The 20,156-nt window shown below is 46.2% G+C and overlaps 1 protein-coding gene across 1 annotated transcript in view; it reads right to left on the reverse strand.

Annotated features, from left to right (window-relative positions):
- Positions 1-17,451, reverse strand: part of IP6K1 (inositol hexakisphosphate kinase 1) — an 82,719-nt gene extending 65,268 nt beyond the window's left edge. Inside the window, exon 1 of the mRNA XM_053599881.1 lies at positions 17,264-17,451. The gene's annotated coding sequence lies outside the window, so the exon portion shown is untranslated. The remainder of the gene's footprint in view (positions 1-17,263) is intronic.
- Between the last annotated feature and the right edge of the window lie 2,705 nt (positions 17,452-20,156).

Here is a 20,156-nt window from a genome sequence, read left to right on the forward strand (position 1 = left end):
GGCACCTGCCACAACATCCGGCTATTTTTGTTGTTTTTGTTATTGCAGTTGTCATTGTTTGGCAGGCCCGCGCCGGGTTTGAACCCAGCCCCTGTGTATGTGGCCGGCTGAACTACTGGCACCCAGCCATTTTTTTTTTTTTTTTTTTTTTTGAGAAAGAGTCTCACTATGTTGCCCTTGGTAGAGCACTATGGAGTCCTAGCTCACAGCAATCTCAAACTCTTGGGCTTAAGGGATTCTCTTGACTCAGCCTCCCAAGTAGCTGGGACTACAGGCACCACTTTCTAATAGCTTTTAAAAATCCATCTGAATTTATGACAAATATAAAATGGTATATTACTTTTCTTTAGAGCCATTCTTTTAAAACAAAATAATAAAATGAGCTTTTTGTTCTAAAGAGAACCACAAACACCAAAATCTATTTTGCACAAAACACAATTAGACATTTAAAGTAGCTTTATTCATAATTACCAAACCTTAGAAACAATAAGGATGTCCTTCAATAGGTGAATGGATAAACCGTGGTACTGACAGAAACTGAATATTAATTAGAGCTAAAAATGAGCTATCAAGCCATTAAAAGTCAAGGAGAAACCTTAAATACATATTACTAAGTGCAAGCAGTCAATCCAAAAAGGTTATATACAGGTCCAGCAGATGGCCTGAGCTCAGGAGTTTGAGACCAGCAAAAGCAAGACCCCATCTCTAAAACTAGCTGGGCCCTGTCTCTAAAAAAAAAAAAAAGAAAGAAAAATAGCCAGGCATTGTGCCAGGCACCTGTACTCCCAGCTATCTGGGAGGCTGAGGCAATGACACCATGGCACTCAACCCCAGGGCAACAAAGTGAGACTCTGTCTCGATAAATAAACAAATAAATAAATAAAAATAAACTAAAAAAATAAACATGCAGACCAGGAAATAAAAGATTCCAATCAAGTGAGAAGAATGTTACATACTGATTCTCTTCCAATCAACTATTAAAAAATATGGTAAACTGTAAATAAAATATACACCAAATATTTTAACAAAATATCTTCAAAAGAGCACAATACTTAAATAATTTTCTTACTTCAACCAAATCCTATGTTAAAGTTCCATTCCACTTAAATCCCTAGCCTGTCTCATCCTGAAAGTGTTTATCTTACCAGTTCCATAAACATAATTTAATTTCTTTTTCTTTTTTTTTTTTTTCGTGAGACAGAGCCTCAAGCTGTAGCCCTGGATAGAGTGCCATAGCATCACAGCTCACAGCAACCTCCAACTTCTGGGCGCAAGCGATTCTCCTGTCCCTGCCTCCCAAGTAGCTGGGACTACAGTCGCCCACCACAATGCCCAGCTATTTTTTGGTTACCGCCGTCATTGTTGTTTGGCAGGCCCAGGCTGGATGCGAACCCGCCAGCTCAGGTGTATATGGCTAGCACCTCAGCTGTTTGAGCCACAGGCGCCAAGCCAAAATAATTTAATTTCTTAAGAGATGTGGGAAGTTTTGGGCGGCGCCTGTAGCTCAGTCGGTAGGGCGCCGGCCCCATATACCGAGGGTGGTGGGGTCAAACCCGGCCCCGGCCAAACTGCAACCAAGAAATAGCCGGGCATTGTGGCAGGTGCCTGTAGTCCCAGCTACTCGGGAGGCTGAGGCAGGAGAATCGCTTAAGCCCAGGAGTTGGAGGTTGCTGTGAGCTGTGTGAAGCCACGGCACTCTACCGAGGGCCATAAAGTGAGACTCTGTCTCTACAAAAAAATAAAAAAATAAAAAGAGATGTGGGGAGTTTTAAAAAAGGACAATGATAACTGAGTGCTTGTCTACAAAGAAACCAATCACTGAACACTGGCCCAAGAAATCAACAGTGAAACAGAATACAATATTCCAGGCTGAGCTACTCAAAACAGGCAACCTATGGAAATACTTTTAATAGGGCGGCGCCTGTGGCTCAGTTGGTAAGGCGCCGGCCCCATATGCTGAGGGTGGTGGGTTCAAACCTGGCCCCCGCTGAATTGCAACCAAAAAAATAGCCGGGCATTGTGGCGGGGCCTATAGTCCCAGCTACTCGGGAGACTGAGGCAAGAGAATCGCTTAAGCCCAGGAGTTAGAGGTTGCTGTGAGCTGTGTGATGCCACGGCACTCTACCCAGGGCCATAAAGTGAGACTTTGTCTCTACAAAAAAAAAAAAAAAAAAAAGGAAATACCTTTAAAAGGAGGAGGAATTTAAGGGATGAATTCTCATCACCGTAAGCACTACCTGTGGCTCCCAGAAATTAAAATCTAGAACAATCAGCTAGAACACAACAGATTATACAGTCAATTCTCATTATTGATGGTAGTTAATGTTCTATATAGTCCTGTGTACACTGGGTTATCAAATACTGAGCCACTGCACCTAGATATTAATTAATATGAATGGAAGTTCCTGTGAGCCTCTGGACACAACATGCTCATCAACCAATCAATACATAACCTTCCAGATCTACACATATACAAAATCTTTTATGTATGTGTCTGTTTAAAGACACTTTATTTAATACACATTACTGATTTATTAACACAGAACTCATAGCATAATTCATACCTGAACAAAACTTATTTAACACACTTATTTTCTTTGTAAGACCTATCATAGCCTTCATGTGCTTAGAACACCATAACAGCACCTTCAACATTAAGTCTGGGGCCAGTTTAAGCATCAAAATCAACAAAAAGGCCAGGTGCACACCAGTAAGTCTAACACTCTGGAAGAAGAAGGTGTGAGGACTGCTTGAGGTCAGGCATTCACGATCAGCCAGGGCAAACCAGGGAGATTTTTCTCCAAAATAAGTGTAAAAATTAGACACTATAGCAGGGGTCCTCAAACTGCGGCCCACAGGGTAGGTTGCCGGCCCCATATACTGAGGGTGGCAGGTTCAAACCCAGCCCCGGCCAAACTACAACGAAGAAATATCCGGGCGTTGTGGTGGGCGCCTGTAGTCCCAGCTGCTTGGGAGGCTGAGGCAGGAGAATCACCTAATCAACATGAGGCAGTGTAATTGTGTTTGTTCCTGTTTTGTTTTTTTACTTCAAAATAATATATGTGCAGTGTGCATAGGAATTTGTTCATAGTATTTTTTTTAAAACTATAGTCCAGCCCTCCAACGGTCTGAGGAACAATGAACTGGCCCCCTGTTTAAAAAGTTTTAGGACCCCTGCTATACTGGCTCTGTACCCGTAGCTCAGGGGTTAGTGCACCAGCCACATGTACAGGGGCTGGTGGGTTCAAACCTGGCCCGGGCCTGATAAACAACATTGACAACAGGGCAGCATCTGTGGCTCAGTGAGTAGGGCGCCAGCCCCATATACCAAGGGTGGAGGGTTTGAGCCCAGCCCAGGCCAAACGGCAACAAAAATAGCCAGGCATTGTGGCTGGCAGGTGCCTGTAGTCCCAGCTACTCGGGAAGCTGAGGCAAGAGAATCGCCTAAGCCCAGGAGCTGGAGGTTGCTGTGAGCTGTGACACCATAGCACTTTACCAAGGGTGATAAAATGAGACTCTATCTCTAAAAAAAAAAAAAAAAAACCATTGACAACAACAACAAAAAGTAGCCAGGTTTGGCTTGGTACCTGTAGCTTAGCACTTAGAGCACCAGCCATATACACCAGGGCTGGTAAGTTTGAACCTGGCCTGGGCCTGATAAACAACATTGACAACAACAACAAATAGCCAGGCATTTGGCTCAGTACCTGTAGCTCAGTACTTAGGCCACATGCTCTGGGGCTGGTGGGTTCAAACCTGGCCCAGGCCTGCTAAACAACCATGACAACAACAAAAACAAAAGGCGTTGTGACGGGCGCCTATAGTCCCAGCTGCTTGGGAGGCTGAGGCAAGAGAATCACTTAAGCCCAAGTGTTTGAGGTTGCTGTAAGATGTGATGCCACAGGGGCAGCACCTGTGGCTCAAGGAGTGGAGCGCTAGCTCCATATACAGGAGGTGGCAGGTTCAAACCCATCCACGGCCAAAAAACTATTTAAAATAAATAAATAAATAAAAAGATGTGATGCCACAGCACTCTACTGAGGGTGACACAGTGAGGCTCTGTCTTCAAAAAAAAAAAAAGCCAGGAGTTGTGGCAGGTGCCTGTATCCCAGCTACTTGGAAGGCTGAGTCAAGAGAACTGCTTAAGCCCAAGAGTTTGAGGTTGCTGTGAGGTGCAACGCCAGAGCACTCTACCAAGGCGACACAGTGAAACTCTGTCTCCAAAAAAAAAAAAAAAAGAAAGAAAAGTAGCTGGGTATTGTGGTGGGGGCCTGTAGTCCCAGCTATTTGGGAGGCTGCGGCAAGAGAATTGCTCGAGCCGAAGAGTGAGAGGTTGCTGTGAGCTATGACCCTTTCACACTCTACCCTGGGCAACAAAGCAAGGCTCTGTAGCAAAAAAAAAAAAAAAAAAAACAGAAAGAAAGAAAGAAAAAATTAGACACTACAGACCCAGTGACTCAGGAGGATGAGGTAGGAAGACAACTTGAGCCCAGGAGTTCAAGTCTGCAGTGAGCTATGATCATGTCATTGCACTCTATCCCAGAGTGATAGCAAGACCTTGACTTTAAAAAGAAAAAAAAAAAGGGTTAAAAATTTTTTAAATTTGCTACACATGGTGGCTCAGATCTATAATCCTAGCACTCTGGGAGGCTGAGTTCAGAAGTTCAAGACCAGGCTCGGCACCCATAGCTCACTGAGTAGGGCACCAGCCACATACCCTGAGGCTGGCGGGTTTGAGGCTTGCGAGTTCAAGCCCGGCTCAGACCTACCAGACAACGACACCTGCCACCAAAAAACAGCCAGGCGTTGGCTCAGCGCCCAGAGCACAGTTGTTACAGCACCAGCCACGTGCACCAAGGGTGGGAGGTTCCAACCCAGCCCGGGCCAGCTAAACAACAACAATGACGACTGCAACAACAACAACAACAAAAATAGCCGGGGGTGGTGCCTGTGGCTCAGTGGGTAGGCTGCCGGCCCCATATACTGAGGGTGGCAGGTTCAAACCCAGCCCTGGCCAACCTGCAACAAAGAAATATCCGGGTGTTGTGGTGGGCGCCTGTAGTCCCAGCTGCTTGGGAGGCTGAGGCAGGAGAATCACCCAAGCCCAGGAGGTGGAGGTTGCTGTAAGCTGTGTGACGCCACAGCACTCTACCAAAGCCGATAAAGTGAGACTTTGTCTCTGCAAAAAAAAAAGCCAGGCGTGTGGCAGGCACCTGTAATCCCAACTACTTGGGAGGCTGAGGTAAGAGAATTGTTTAAGCCCAAGAGTTTTAGGTTGCTGTGAGCTGTGATGCCACAGCTCTCTACCCAGGGTGACAGCTTGAGACACTGCCTCAAAAAAAAAAAAAAAAGTTCAAGACCAGCCTGAGCAAGAGCAAGACCCTATCTCTATTAAAAATAGAAAAAAAGGCTAGGCACAGTGGCTAACACCTGTAATCCTAACACTCTGGGAGGCCAAGGTGGGTAGACTGCTTGACAAGTTCCAGACCAGCCTGAGCAAGAGTGAGACTCTGTCTCTACCAAAAGAATAGAAAAACTGGCTTGGAGCATATAGTTCCGGGATTAGGGTGCCAGCCACATACACTTGAGGCTGGCAGGTTCAAACCTGGCCCCGGCTTGCTAAACAATAACAACTACAACAAAAAAATAGCTGGGCATTGTGGCAGGCACCTGTAGTCCCAGTTACTTGGGAGGCTGAAGGAACAGAATCACTTAAGCCCAAGAGTTTGAGGTTGCTATGAGCTGTGATGCTATGGCACTCTCTACCGAGGGCAACATGGTGAGACTCTGCCTCATAAAAAAAAAAAAGGTGGCGCCTGTGGCTCAAAGGAGTAGGGCGCTGGTCCCATATGCCGGAAGTGAGGAGTTCAAACCCAGCCCCGGCCAAAATTGCAAAAAAATAATAATGATGATGATAAAATAAAATTAAATTAAAAAAAGAAAGAAAGAAAGAAAAAAGGAGGCAAGAGGATAACTTGAGCCCAAGAGTTGGAGGTTGCTGTGAGCTGACACCATGGCACACTACCCAAGCAACAGCTTGAGACTATGTCTCAAATAATAAAAAAAGAATTAATAAATAAAAATAGAAAAAAATTAACCAGGCATTGTAGTGGGCACCTGTTATCTCAGCTACTCAGGAGGCTAAGGCAGGAGGATGGCTTGAACCCAGGAGTCTGAGGTTCCTGGAAACTAGGTTGACACCATGATACTCTAGCCTGGGCAACAGAGTGTGAATCTGTCTAATCGATCAATAAAAAATTTAGGGCGGCGCCTGTGGCTCAGTCGGTAGGGCGCCGGCCCCATATACCGAGGGTGGCGGGTTCAAACCCGGCCCCGGCCAAACTGCAACCAAAAAATGGCTGGGCGTTGTGGCGGGCGCCTGTAGTCCCAGCTGCTCGGGAGACTGAGGCAGGAGAGTCGCTTAAGCCCAGGAGCTGGAGGTTGCTGTGAGCTGTGTGAGGCCACGGCACTCTACCGAGGGCCATAAAGTGAGACTCTGTCTCTACAAAAAAAAATAAATAAATAAAAAATTTAGGCTGGTAGCCGGGCGTTGTGGCGGGTGCCTGTAGTCCCAGCTATTCAGGAGGCTGAGGCAGGAGAATCGCCTAAGCCCAGGAGTTGGAGGTTGCTGTGAGCTGTGTGATGCCACGGCACTCTACTGGGGGCAATAAAGTGAAACTCTGTCTCTACAAAAAAAAAAAAAATTTAGGCTGGGATCGGCTGCAGTGGCTCACACCTGTAATTCCAGCACTTGGAAGAGCTCATAGGTTTGAGACTAGCCTGAGCAAGAGCAAGACCCCATCTCTAAAAAAAAACAAAAAACAAAAAACAAAAAACAAAATAGGGCAGCACCTGTGGCTCAGTGAGTAGGGCACCGACCCCATATACAGAGGGGGGTGGGTTCAAGCCCGGCCCCAGCCAAACTGCAACAAAAAATAGCTGAGCGTTGTGGTGAGTGCCTGTGGTCCCAGCTACTGGGGAGGCTGAGGCAAGAGAATCGCCTAAGCCCAGGAGCTGGAGGCTGCTGTGAGCTGTGATGGGACAGCACTCTACCAACAACAATAAAGTGAGACTCTGTCTCCACAAAAAAAAAAAAAAAAATAGCCAGGCGTTGTGGGGTGCGGGGGAGGCACCTGTAGTCCTAGCTACTCGGGAGACTGAGGCAAGAGAATCGCTTGAGCCGATGAGTTTGAGGTTGCTGTGAGCTAAGATGCCACGGCACTCTACTAAAGGTGACCCAAGTGAGACTATCTTAAAAAAGAAAAAAAAAAGAAAAGAAAAGAAAAAATTAGGCTAGGCCCAGTGGTATACATCTATGATCCCAGCTACTTGGGAGGCTGAGGCAGATCACTTGAGCAAAGGAATTCAAGTCCAACTTGGAAACATAATGAGATTTTGCTTCAAAAAATTGTAAATTTTTTAAAAATCAGGAAATTTCATATTAAAATCCAAATTTTGGGTTTTCTTTTATTATTAATTTTTGTTTTTTGAGACAGAGTCTCACTTTATAGCCCTCAGTTGAGTGCTGCGGTGTCACAGGTCACAGCAATCTCAAACTCTTGGGCTCAAATGATTGATCCTCTGATCCTCTTGCCTCAGCCTCCCAAGTAGTTGAAACTACAGGCGTCTGCCACAACACCCAGGTTTTTTCATTTTTTAGAGACAGGGTCTCACTCTGGCTCAGGCTGGTCTTGAACCCCTGAGCTCAGGCAATCCACCTGCCTCAGCCTCCCAGAGGGCTAGGATCACAGGCGTGAGCCATCACACTGGCTTTGGTTTTCTTTTTAAAAAATCACAGGGCTGGGCAGCACTTGTGGCTCAAAGGAGTAGGGCGCTGGCCCCATATGCCAGAGGTGGCGGGTTCAAGCCCAGCTCCGGCCAAAATCTGCAAAAAAAAAAATCACAGGGCTGGGCCTCACACCTGTAATTGAGGTGGGTAGATTGCTTGAGCTTAGGAGTTGAGACCAGCCTTGAGCAAGAGGGAGACCCTGTCTCTAAAAATTAGCTGGGCATTGTGGCTGGCGCCTATAGTCCCAGCTACTTAGGAAGCTGAGACAAGAGGATCGCTTAAGACCAAAAGTTTGAGGTTGCTGTGAGCTATGACACCATAGCACTCTACCAGGGCAAGAAAAATGAGACTCCGCCTCAAAAAATAAAAATAAAAATCACAAGATCTGCTAACAACAATTGTTTTAACCTGAAGAATACTCCCATAACCACAACTCAAGTGTTATAAAAGCAATCTATGTAACCAAAAATACTTGTACCCACCACAATACTTTGAAATTCAAAAAAAAACACAAAAAACTGAGAACGACCCGTTAGAGACTGTGTTCTCTCTCTTGTTCACCCTGGTTCCAACCACTCCTCAATGCCGTTCCTCCTCACTCCTGCTTTGCTCCATCACTGCCAACTGGCCACTGAGGTATACTGAATGCACCTTTTACCAATACAGATGTTTATGATATATGGCTGACTCCCAGTTTTGCAAGTTATGACAGGAAAAGATGTCTGGTCATACACTAAAACACAAACAGTAAAGTTACAGATGATCCTGTATTTTTATTCCTTCTTGTCTACTTACATATTTTTACTAATGAATATATTTTATGTTTTTTTTGTTTGTTTGTTTTTGTAGAGACAGAGTCTCACTTTACCGCCTTCAGTAGAGTGCCATGATGTCACAGGACTCACAGCAACCTCCAGCTCTTGGACTTCAGCGATTCTCCTGCCTCAGCCTCCCGAGCAGCTTGGGAATACAGGCACCTGCCACAAAACCCGGCTAATATTTTATGTTTTTGTTTTTTTTTTTTTGTAGAGACAGAGTCTCACTTTATCGCCCTTGGTAGAGTGCCGTGGCGTCACACAGCTCACAACAACCTCCAACTCCTAGGCTTAGGCGATTCTCTTGCCTCAGCCTCCCAAGAAGCTGGGATTATAGGCGCCCGCCACAACACCCGGCTATTTTTTTTTTTGTTGCAGTTTGGCCGGGGCCGGGTTTGAACCCACCATCCTCGGCATGTGGGGCCGGCGCCCTACCCGCTGAGCCACAGGCGCCGCCCATATTTTATGTTTTTAAATAACAGATTTATTGAGATGTAATTCACATATCATACAAATTACTCATTAAAATGTATAATTCAATGGTTACTAGTATACTCACAGATGCTACCATCACTACCTCAAAGTTCCCTGGTGATCAAGTACTCAGGTTTTGGTATGCTAACCTCCTCAAAAAGTCCCATACCCTTTCAGATATCACTTCACTATCTCCCAACACCCCACAATCCCTAAAGCAATCACTCAACCACTTTGTCTCTATAGGCCTGACTATTCTGGACATAATCATATAAATATGGACTTCTGTGTCTAATTTCAATTAACATTTGAGGTTCATCCATATTGTGACATTTAACAATACTTCATTCCTTTTTATTGCAGAATAACATTCCGCTATACATATAAACCACATTTTATTATCTATTCATCAGCTCATGAGATTTGGGTTGCTTCACCCTTTGGCTATTACAAATAATGCTGCTATAAACTTCCATGCACAAATTTTTATGTGGGTATTTGTTTTCATTTATCGTGGGTAGACACTGAAGAGAGGGATTACCGGGTCATATGCTAACTCTATGTTTCAGACTTTAAAAACTACCAGACTATTTTTCTTTTTTTTTTTTTGGCCGGGGCTGGGTTTGAACCCACCACCTCCGGCATATGGGACCAGCGCCCTACTCCTTGAGCCACAGGCACCACCCCAGACTATTTTTCTAAAGAGACCGTGTTACATTTCCACCAGTAGTACATGAAGCTCCAACTTCTCTACAGCCCTACTAACACTTGTCATTATTTGGTTTTATTTTTTTTTGAGACAGAGTCTCACTTTGTTGCCCCCAGTAAAGTACTGTGGCATCACAGCTCACAGCAACCTCAAACTCCTGGACTCAAGTGATTCACTTACCTCAGCCTCCCAAGCAGCTGGGACTACAGGCACCCACCACAACATCTGGTTATTTTTAGAGATGAGGTCTTGCTCTGGCTCAGGCTGGTCTCGAACTCGTGAGCTCAGGCAATCCAACCCCCTTGGCTTCTCAGAGTGCTAGGATTACAGGCATGAGCCACCGAGCCAGTTCTGTTTAACTTTATTTTTTTGGACAAAGTCTGTGGCCCCAGGCTAGAGTGCCATGGACAGCAACATCAAACTCCAGGGCTCACCTTAGGCCATCCTCCTGCCTCAGCCTCCGGAGTAGCTGGGACTACAGATGCTCACCACAACACCCAGCTAATTTTTCTATTTTTATTTATTTATTTATTTTTTATTTTTTTAGGTTTTTTTTGCCAGGGCTGGGTTTGAACCCGCCACCTCTGGCATATGGGGTGGGCGCCCTACTCTGTTGAGCCACAGGCGCTGCCCAATTTTTCTATTTTTAATAGAGACGGGGTCTCGGCTCGGCTCGGCTCGGCACCCGTAGCTCAGTGAGTTGGGCGCTGGCCACATGCACTAAGGCTAGAGGGTTGAAGCCCAGCCAGGGCCTGCTAAACAACAACAACTGCAACCAAAAAATAGCCGGGCGTTGTGGAGAGCACCTATAGTCCCAGCTATTGGGAGGCTGAAGCAAGAGAATCACTTAAGCCCAGGAATTTGAGGTTGCTGTAAGTTGTAACACTACGGCACTCTACCCAGGGCAACATAGTGAGACTCTGTCTCAAAAAAGAAAAAAAAAATAGAGACAGGGTCTCACTCTTGCTCAGGTTGGTCTCAAATTCTTGACCTCAAGGGATCCTCCTGCCTCAGCCTCTCAAGAGTGCTAGGATTATAGAATTGAGCCACCATATTCAGCTCTTTCTGATTATCAAATAAGTTGTTTAATAATTGTTCATTCAGGGCGGCGCCTGTGGCTCAGCGGGTAGGGCGCAGGTCCAATATGCCGGAGGTTGCGGGTTCAAACCCAGCCCCGGCCAAAAATAAATAAATAAATAAATAAATAAATAAAATAAAATAAATAATAATTGTTCATTCAATCACAATACACCCAGATGATTTTATGAAATTCAAGGTGCTCTAGGCAGCGTCTGTGGCTCAGTGGGTAGGGCGCCAGCCCCATATACCAAGGGTGGCAGGTTCGAACCTGGCCCAGGCCAAATTGCAACAAAAAAATGGCTGGGTGTTGTGGTGGGCACCTGTAGTCCCATCTACTTAGGAGGCTGAGGCAAGAGAATCACTTAAGACCAAGAGTTTGAGGTTGCTGTGAGCTGTGATGCCACAGCACTCTACCCAGGGAAACAGCTTAAGACTGTCCCCCCCAAAAAAAGAAACGAAATAAAACCAGTGCAAAAGCACAAACCCAGTACCACAAAGACACAAAATGCTTAACTGCTTCCTTGCTCCAAGTCACAGAATGCACTGTGCATCCTTTCCCTAGCTTCCCTCAACACTGCTCTTTAAACTGTATGAAGCACTGAGAGGAGGGCAGACTGCAAATGCTACCATTTACAGCAGCCCAGGGTACCAATGAGACCAAGAAACAATCAAGAAGACCTAAGAAAACTGGCACCCAATGTCATGATGTTCATGTTCACCAAGTCAAAACTCGTTATTTAGCCAGGAAAGGGAATGGGCCACACAGCCCCTTCTGCACTTGACCTTAGCCAAAAGGCCAAGAATCAATACACAGCCCCTCCTGAAATGTGCAATTACTTCTTCTACTCTTTGAGCAAGTTCTGCAACTCTGAGGACATACCTGCCTCCATAGGGCACTAACATTTACAAGCACTTTAGGCAGGGTAGAAGGTAGAAATTCATGGCCACCAAACCCCCATTTCTATTTGCTCACTCCCTTCCATTTCCCCATTTAATTACAGAAAAGAGGTCCCCACTCTTTTTGGCACCAAGGACCAGTTTCGTAGAAGACATTTTTTCCACAGATTGGAGTAGGGGGTAGTGGGTGGGGATGGGACAGGAGATGGAGCTCAAGTAGTGATGCTGTGTGGCCTGGCACCTAACAGGTAGCAAACCAGTACCAATCCTCGGACCTGGGGTTGGGGACCACAATTACAGGGGGTGTCTCCTTCCAACTCAGACAGATTTTGTACATCTTTATAAATATTTAGTCCTCATCTACAACTTGCAAGTGCTTTTAAGATACAAAAAAGTATTACACCTGTGGTGCATCTTACAAGGGTACATGTGAAACTTAGTAAATGTAGAATATAAATGTCTTAACGCAATAACTAAGAAAATGCCAGGAAGGCTATGTTTTTATTTTTTTTTTGGCCGGGGCTAGGTTTGAACCCGCCACCTCCGGCATATGGGACCGGCGCCCCACTCCTTGAGCCACAGGCACCGCCCCAGGAAGGCTATGTTAACCAGTGTGATGAAAATGTGTCAAACTGGTCGTGCCTGTGGCTCAAAGGAGTAGGGGGAGTAGGACGTTGGCCCCATATGCCGGAGGTTGTGGGTTCAAACCCAGCCCCGGCCAAAACTGCAAAAAAAAATGAAAATGTGTCAAACTGTTTATAAAACCAGTGTATGGTGCCCCATGATCACATTAATGTACACAGCTATGATTTTATAATAAAAATAAATAAATAAATAAAAGATACAAAAAAGTATAAAATAGAGAAACAGAAAAAAAAATTATTCTTAAAAGAGGAAACACTAGTTTGTTTTTTACTTAAGGGCAATCATGCTACTACAGTTCAGAGGGAGTGAAGTATGTGTGATATCCCCAGGAGCTGAAATGTTTTACAAATGTTTTATAAGAAGATAGGTAGAAAATTAATTGCATACTGAAGAAAAAAGTAGCAAAACTAAAGCTGAAAGGCATCCCAAACAGGGGCAAAGGTCTCTGAATTTAGCAGTGAGAGAATTTGTATAAATAATATGTATGGAATGTTTAGCAAACCTTTCGGTTAGTGGGGATTAAGATAAACCCTGGAGAGGTGAACTAAAGCCAGCTGGGCAGTAAGAACCCTGAATGTCACATTAGAACATAAGATCTCATCCCATAAGGCTACCCTAGCTCCTGACTTCACTGTAGGATCTCTATCACAGGCTATGAAGTGTTTTAAAAGTGAAGTTTAACCCAGAAAGAAAAAAATCCTTATATCATAAGGACATTTGCACTAGACTGTTTATTGCAGCTCGGTTTACAATCACCAAAATGTGGAAACAGCCTAAATGCCCACCAGCCCAGGAATGGATTAACAAGCTGTGGTATATGTACACTATGGAATACTATTCAGCCATTAAAAAAAATGGAGACTTTAGAGCCTTTGTATTAACCTGGATGGAAGTGGAACACGTTATTCTTAGTAAAGCATCACAAGAATGGAGAAACATGAATCCTATGTACTCAATTTTGATATGAGGACAATTAATGACACGGTGGGGGTGGGGTGGGGGAGAGCAGAGGGAGAAAGTAGGAGGGAGGGGTGGGGAAAGAGCAGAGAGAGGGAAGGAGGTGGGGCCTTGCTGTGTGCCACACCTTCTGGGGGCAAGACACGATTGCAAGAGGGACTTTACCTAACAAATGCAATCAGTGTAACCTGGTTTCTTGTACCCTCAATGAATCCCCAACAATAAACTAAAAAAAAAAAAAAAAAGTGAAGTTTAAGGCCGGGTGTGGTGGCTCACGCCTGTAATCCTGGCACTCTGAGAGGCCGAGGCAGATGGATTGCCCTGAGTTCACAGGTTCAAGACCAGCCTAAACAAGAGCAAGACCCCATCTCTAGGGGCGGCGCCTGTGGCTCGGTCGGTAAGGCGCCAGCCCCATATAGCGAGGGTGGCAGGTTCAAACCCGGCCCCGGCCAAACTGCAACCAAAAAATAGCCAGGCGTTGTGGCGGGCGCCTGTAGTCCCAGCTACTGGGGAGGCTGAGGCAAGAGAATCGCTTAAGCCCAGGAGTTGGAGGTTGCTGTGAGCTGTGTGAGGCCACGGCACTCTACCGAGGGCCATAAAGTGAGACTATTGTCTCTACAAAAAAAAAAAAAGACCCCATCTCTAAAAACAGCCTGGCATTGTGGCGGGTGCCTGTAGTCCTAGCTACTTGAGAGGCTGAGGCAAGAGAATCCCTTGAGCTCAGGAGTTAGACGTTGCTATGAGCTATGATGCCACAGCACTCTACCAAGGGTGACAATGTGAGACTCTGTCTCAAAAAAAAAGTAATAAAAGTGAAGTTGGGCGGCGCCTGTGGCTCAATGGGTAGGGCGCCGGCCCCACATACCAAGGGTAGTAGGTTCAAACCCCAGCCAGCTAAAACAGCAGTAGCAACTGCAACAAAAAATAGTCATGCATTGTGGTGGGCACCTGTAGTCCCAGGTACTCGGGAAGCTGAGGCAAGAGAATCACTTAAGCCCAAGAGTTGGAGGTTGCTGTGAGCTGTGATGCCAGAGCACTCTACCAAGGGCAACAGAGTGACTCTGTCTCAAAAAAATAATACAAAGGAATTAAAGTGGGGCCGGGCGCAGTGGCTTACGCCTGTAATCCTGGCATTCTGGGAGGCCGAGGCAATTGGATTGCCTAAGCTCACAGGTTCAAAACCAATCTGAGCAAGAGCAAGACCTCATCTCTAAAAATAGCCAGGCACTGTGGAGGACGCCTATAGTTTCAGCTATTTGGGAGGCTGAGGCAAGAAAATCGCCCAAGAGTTTAAGGTTACTATGAACTGTGACACCATGGCACTCTACTGAGGATGACATAGTAAGACTCCATCTCAGAAAAAAATAAATAAAAGAGAATCACTTGAGCCCAAGAGTTTGAAGTTGCTGTGAACTATGACACCATGGCACTCTACCAAGTGTAAAAAAAAAAGAAAAAGAAAAAGAAATAAAAGTAGATAGAGGGTCTGCTATTTTAACAACAGCCTCATTCATTTACCCTTAAAAATGTCCTAATTAGAAGTACTGCTATTATAGTACTGTAATACCCATGTTTAAGTTACCATTTGCTACTCCAACATATTCATATGATGGTAAAAACCATTAAACAAAAGCAAAGTTCTCATGCATTCTGATGTTCTAGCACAGGTTTATACCATGGATGGAATAGGCCCTTGAACCATGTAAAACTGTATGCAAAGGTCAGTGTTGTGAACTTGACTAAAGTTAGTGTCTCTTTCTAAATCTCAAAGAGGTCCAGTATACAAAACAGGATAAAAGCCTAACTTAGATTATCTATTTTAACAGAAATCAGAAAGAATTTAAACTTGTGGTTGCCTTTTCTTTTTGGGGGGGGGGGTTATAGTCTCACTATGTCACCCTTGGAGTACAGTGGCATCACAGCTCACAGCAACCTCAAACTTTTTTTTTTCTTTTGAGACAGTCTCAAGCTATCACCCTGGGTAGAGTGCCGTGCAGTCACAACTCACAGCAACCTCAAACTCTTGTGCTCAAGCAATTCTCTTGCCTCAGCCTCCCAAGTAACTGGGACTACAGGAGCCCACCACAAAACCCGGCCATTTTTAGAGACAAGGTCTCGCTCTGGCTCAGGCTGGTCTCCAACCTGTGAGCTCAGGCAATCCACCCACCTCAGCCTCCCAAGTACTGGGATTACAGGCATGAGCCACCAAGCCTGGCCTATACCTTAACTTTCTAAAGGATCTGTTAATTGGAGGGTGAAGTTGGGACAATTTTGATACAACTTAGTATTTCTCTTCTTTCTTTTTAAGAACTGCTAAAGGAACTGGTCTTACTGAAGTCAAAACTCATTAAAGATTTTTAAAAAGGTCTAAAAGAGGGCAATGAAATAACTAAAGACTACTCAATTTTTCTCTCTTCTCTAAATAAGGTATAACCTTAGGCTAACAGCAAGAAGCTACCAGCCTCCTCTGATTTCTGTATCTGCTTTCCAAAAGGATCTCCTGCTGACCAAGGAACTGCTTTCTTTCAAAATTAAAAATTCAGAAATGACAAGATCATACCTAACAGAAATGCACAAAGTAGTGCTACTTGACTTCTTACCATCTCATGCAGGTTTGTGATAACCACATACACGCCTGTGCAAAGAACCCAAGGGACCTGTAAATAGAATGTGTTCTGGAGCAGTCAGTAGTCTTCCTAGACCTGTACAATTCTGCCCAGGATCTCCAATCCTCCTACCCTTGCAGGAAAGGGGTCTGTTTTCATCCACCAGCACTGTTAAAAGTGAATTTAACACTTCAGCCTGGTGGCTCAAGCCTGTAATCCTAGCACTTTGGGAGGCCAAGGAGGAATAATCACTCTGCCAAGACTTTGAGACCCATCTGAGCAAAATCAAGACCCTGTTTCTACAAAAAAAAAAAAAAAGAAAGAAAAAATAAGTGGACGTGGTAGCATGGCTATAGTAGCTGCCACTTGGAAGGCTGAGTCAGGAGGATCACCTGAGTCCAGGAGTTTGAGGTTGTAGTGAGCTATAATGACCACCACACTCTAGCAGGGGTGACAGAGAAAGACCCTGTCTTAAAAAAAAAAAAAAAAAAAAGTGAATTTGGCAGTGGAATACCATCCACAACAAGTCTTATTTATTTTTCTGATTCTTCATTTCCTTTGTCTCTTGATAAACTGATGGAATACCTTTTAGGATATAAAATTATTCTAATCATCACCATAGTACTCGCTTTCAAAGGAAAAAGAGAAAGATATTATCAGTCTCCAAAAGTGGTAGTCAAGAACCAAAAGAAATATGTTCCAAGGTAAAATTCAGACATTATGGACATTTAACCCGTCTCTTCAGGAGGAAGCAAACGGTGAGCTTGGAAACTAGTCTCGAGAGGAAGAAGCCAGGCAAAGGGTCTTCGCCCTGCCAGAATTACAGGGCCGTGACACCGATCCGCCTGGCTTGCGGGGGCTTTGGCCTGCTTCGTCTGGTCTTAATCTCTACCGGTCTGAAAATCACTCGCAGGAGCGATAATGGTTAAGTGTATTTCCCACCCAGAAACAACATAACGCCCAGGACAGCATCAAGCTGGCACCGGACACGCTTCAGCGCTCCGGGTCAGCAAAGCCCAGGGTTTCAGTCAGAGAAGCTAGTTTCCCGCTACTCTGCCGACCAATCTTCAATCACTGGGCTCTCTGACCTCCACCTGGGCTGCCCCTCGGCTTCGGTGCCAACATCTGGGAGGCTCAGCGGGCAGGTCAGGACAGGATGCTGGAGCGATGTTCCAGCAATGCTCGGCAGAAGCCCCAGCCACGCGCGCGCCCGCTCCAACCCCGCGCCCGCCGTCACCCTCCCCACCGGCGTAATAAGGCCAGTCTTTCGGCCCGGCTTATGTCCACTCACCGGCCTGGCCTGGGCAGCGGGTGCCCACAGCTCCCTATGGGAGCTGGGCCCCCAGGGCCTCTGAGTTTCGGCCCGCCCCCTGGTAGGCAGCGCAGGTGGGTGAGCCCCGCAGCAGCGGCCCTCCCCGGCCGCTCGGTCCAGCTCCCGGCGCTGCCCACTAAGTACGATCAACAACAAGATGGCGGCCAGCCGAGGGGGCGGGGGGCGGGCGTCATAGTAACCAGGGCGGTAAAGAACCCGCCCCCCCACTGAGGCTATCCCCAATCAACAACCTCTTCGCCCAATGCTCGGGAGAGCGCTTTCCGATGACAGGTCAATCATTCTGTCAGTCAGATCCTGCCTCTGGAGCCAGTGCCGAAGGCCTGGGGCACGTGACTGTGACGGCACGGGTTGGTGCATGCGCGCCGTTCTTAGCGTCGCTGGCGGCGGCGGTTTTGCGAGTGATTGCGAGGCCGAATCGCCCTTGGCTTCGCTGCTCGAATGTCCCGGGTGCGTACTTCTTTCGTGCACACTTAAATGTCAGTGGTGTGCTATTTGCTGAGAGGAAGAGGGCTTTTGACTCCCTTTCACTCTGGTGAGGAAACTGAGGTTCAGAGAAGGGAGGCAGAGCCAAGGTCATGCCACCTCTGGAAGTGGAAGCCCTGGTCTCGCATCTTCTCCTACCGGTTCCAGGGCATAAAAAAACCTCTTCCCGGTGGCTTCCTCAACTTTGCCGAGGTACAGCTTTCTGTGCTGCCCCAGCAGTCTCTGATTCATTGACCACTCTTCTCCTGCCTAAATACTGGGCACAACATCCGACACAGCGGGCACTCGCTTTCTTTACCCTGCATAGGTCCTCAAACTATGGCCCGCGGACCACATGAGGCAGTGTGATTGTATTTGTTCCCGTTTTGTTTTTTTTTTTACTTCAAAATAAGATATGTGCAGTGTGCATAAGAATTTGTTCATAGTTTTTTTTTTTTTTTTAACTATAGTCCAGCCCTCCAACAGTCTGAGGGACAGTGAACTGGTCCCCTGTTTAAAAAGTTTGAGGACCTGGGCGGCGCCTGTGGCTGAAGGAGTAGGGCGCCGGTCCCATATGCCGGAGGTGGCAGGTTCAAACCTAGCCCCGGCCGAAAAAAAAAAAAAAAAAAAGTTTGAGGACCCTTGGGCGGCGCCTGTGGCTCAGTGAGTAGGGTGCCGGCCCCATATGCCGAGGGTGGCGGGTTCAAACCCAGCCCCGGCCAAACTGCAACAATGCAACAAAAAAATAGCCAGGCGTTGTGGCGGGCGCCTGTAGTCCCAGCTGCTCAGGAGGCTGAGGCAAGAGAATCGCGTAAGCCCAAGAGTTAGAGGTTGCTGTGAGCCGTGTGACGCCACTGCACTCTACCCAAGGGCGGTACAGTGAGACTCTGTCTCTACAAAAAAAAAAAAAAATTAAAAAGTTTGAGGACCCCTGCAAAAGCATCTTGAGTTCCTAGGACACTATCAGTGTTGGATTGTCATGACCTGCCTTCCAGGTTGAGTCCCAGGAAGACGGTGATACCTTGTTCCCCATACAGAGCACCTACCTGGGCTTGGTTTCAGGGTTAGGAAACCAGATGAAAACACATGGCCTGGCTCTACACCCAAATACCCCAGCTACCTAACTCTGATTTTTTTTTTTTTTTTGAGACAGAGTCTCACTATGTTGCCCTCCGTAGAGTGTCAAGGCAGTACACAGCTCACAGCAACCTCAAACTCTTGGGCTTAAGCTATTCACTTGCCTCAGCCTCCCAAGTAGCTGGGACTACAGGCGCCTGCCACAACGCCTGGCTATTTTTTGTTGCAGTTGTCATTGTTTTTTTTTTTTTTGCAGTTGTCATTGTTTAGCTGACCTGGGCCGGGTTTGAACCTGCCAGCTTCGGTGTATGTGGGCGGCACCAAGCCCTAACTCTGACTTTTGAGCCTCAACGTCTCAGAGCTTTGATTGTTCCATTTGTAAAGTAAGGATAAAAATCACTCAGAGATAAGGATTTAATGAGTCCTTAGGGCAGATTTAGTACTCCGGAAAAATTTGCCTATAGCCCTTTCCTGTAGCAGCCTATTTCCAGATTGGTGTCCCTGAGGCCTGCTCTAACACTCTCTTGGTGGGACCCAAAGAAGACATTCAGCTTCTTCCTGGGTCTGGAATACCATAACTAGCTCAGGACGGAAGGTCTTTCAGTGCCCTGTGAGGGTCCAGGCCTACAGATTTGCCGGAAGGGGAAAGATTGAAATAGCCTGAGGATACCATAGGTAAGGGTAGCCTCCACCTAGACAGCAGATCCTCTTGGAGAGCTGGCATTAACCTGAGACCTGATGCCAGTCTGGATATAGGGAGTGGGCCAGCATTGTACCCAGCAGGACTTACCGTCTTGCAGGTTGCTATAGGCCATCTGACTACACGCCAGCAGCTCAACTCAACACTGGAGAGATGAGGGCAAGGGAAACAGATTAGGAAAAAAAGGCAATGTCTCCCCAAGGGATTAACAGAAGGGCCTCTGTTAATCCAGGACCAGCCTTGCCATAGAGTTCTCAAGTCTGTATCATACAGCATCCCATTGCTGATGCTTCAGAGCCTTCCCAAGAAAACTTCCACACAGTTGGCAAACTGCCCTGAAATTTTGTGGAGCCCTCAAAAAGCAATACTGGCCTCCTCTCTGTAAGAAAAGGAAGTGGTGGCCTCCAAGGGGCCATGTTGACTGGAGGCTTCCTCACTCACCAACAAAGATAACAGCCTCTCACCCCTGTAAAATGTCAGTCACTATCAGCATCATTTAATGCCTTTTCTTTTTTTAATTGAGACAGAGTCTCACTTTGTCACCCTTGGTAGAGTGCCATGGCATCATGGCCCACAGCAACCTCAAATTCTTGGGTTTAAGTGATTCTCTTG

The sequence above is a fragment of the Nycticebus coucang genome, chromosome 8 (genome assembly GCF_027406575.1).
Source record: "Nycticebus coucang isolate mNycCou1 chromosome 8, mNycCou1.pri, whole genome shotgun sequence".
NCBI classification, from domain to species: Eukaryota; Metazoa; Chordata; class Mammalia; order Primates; family Lorisidae; genus Nycticebus; species Nycticebus coucang.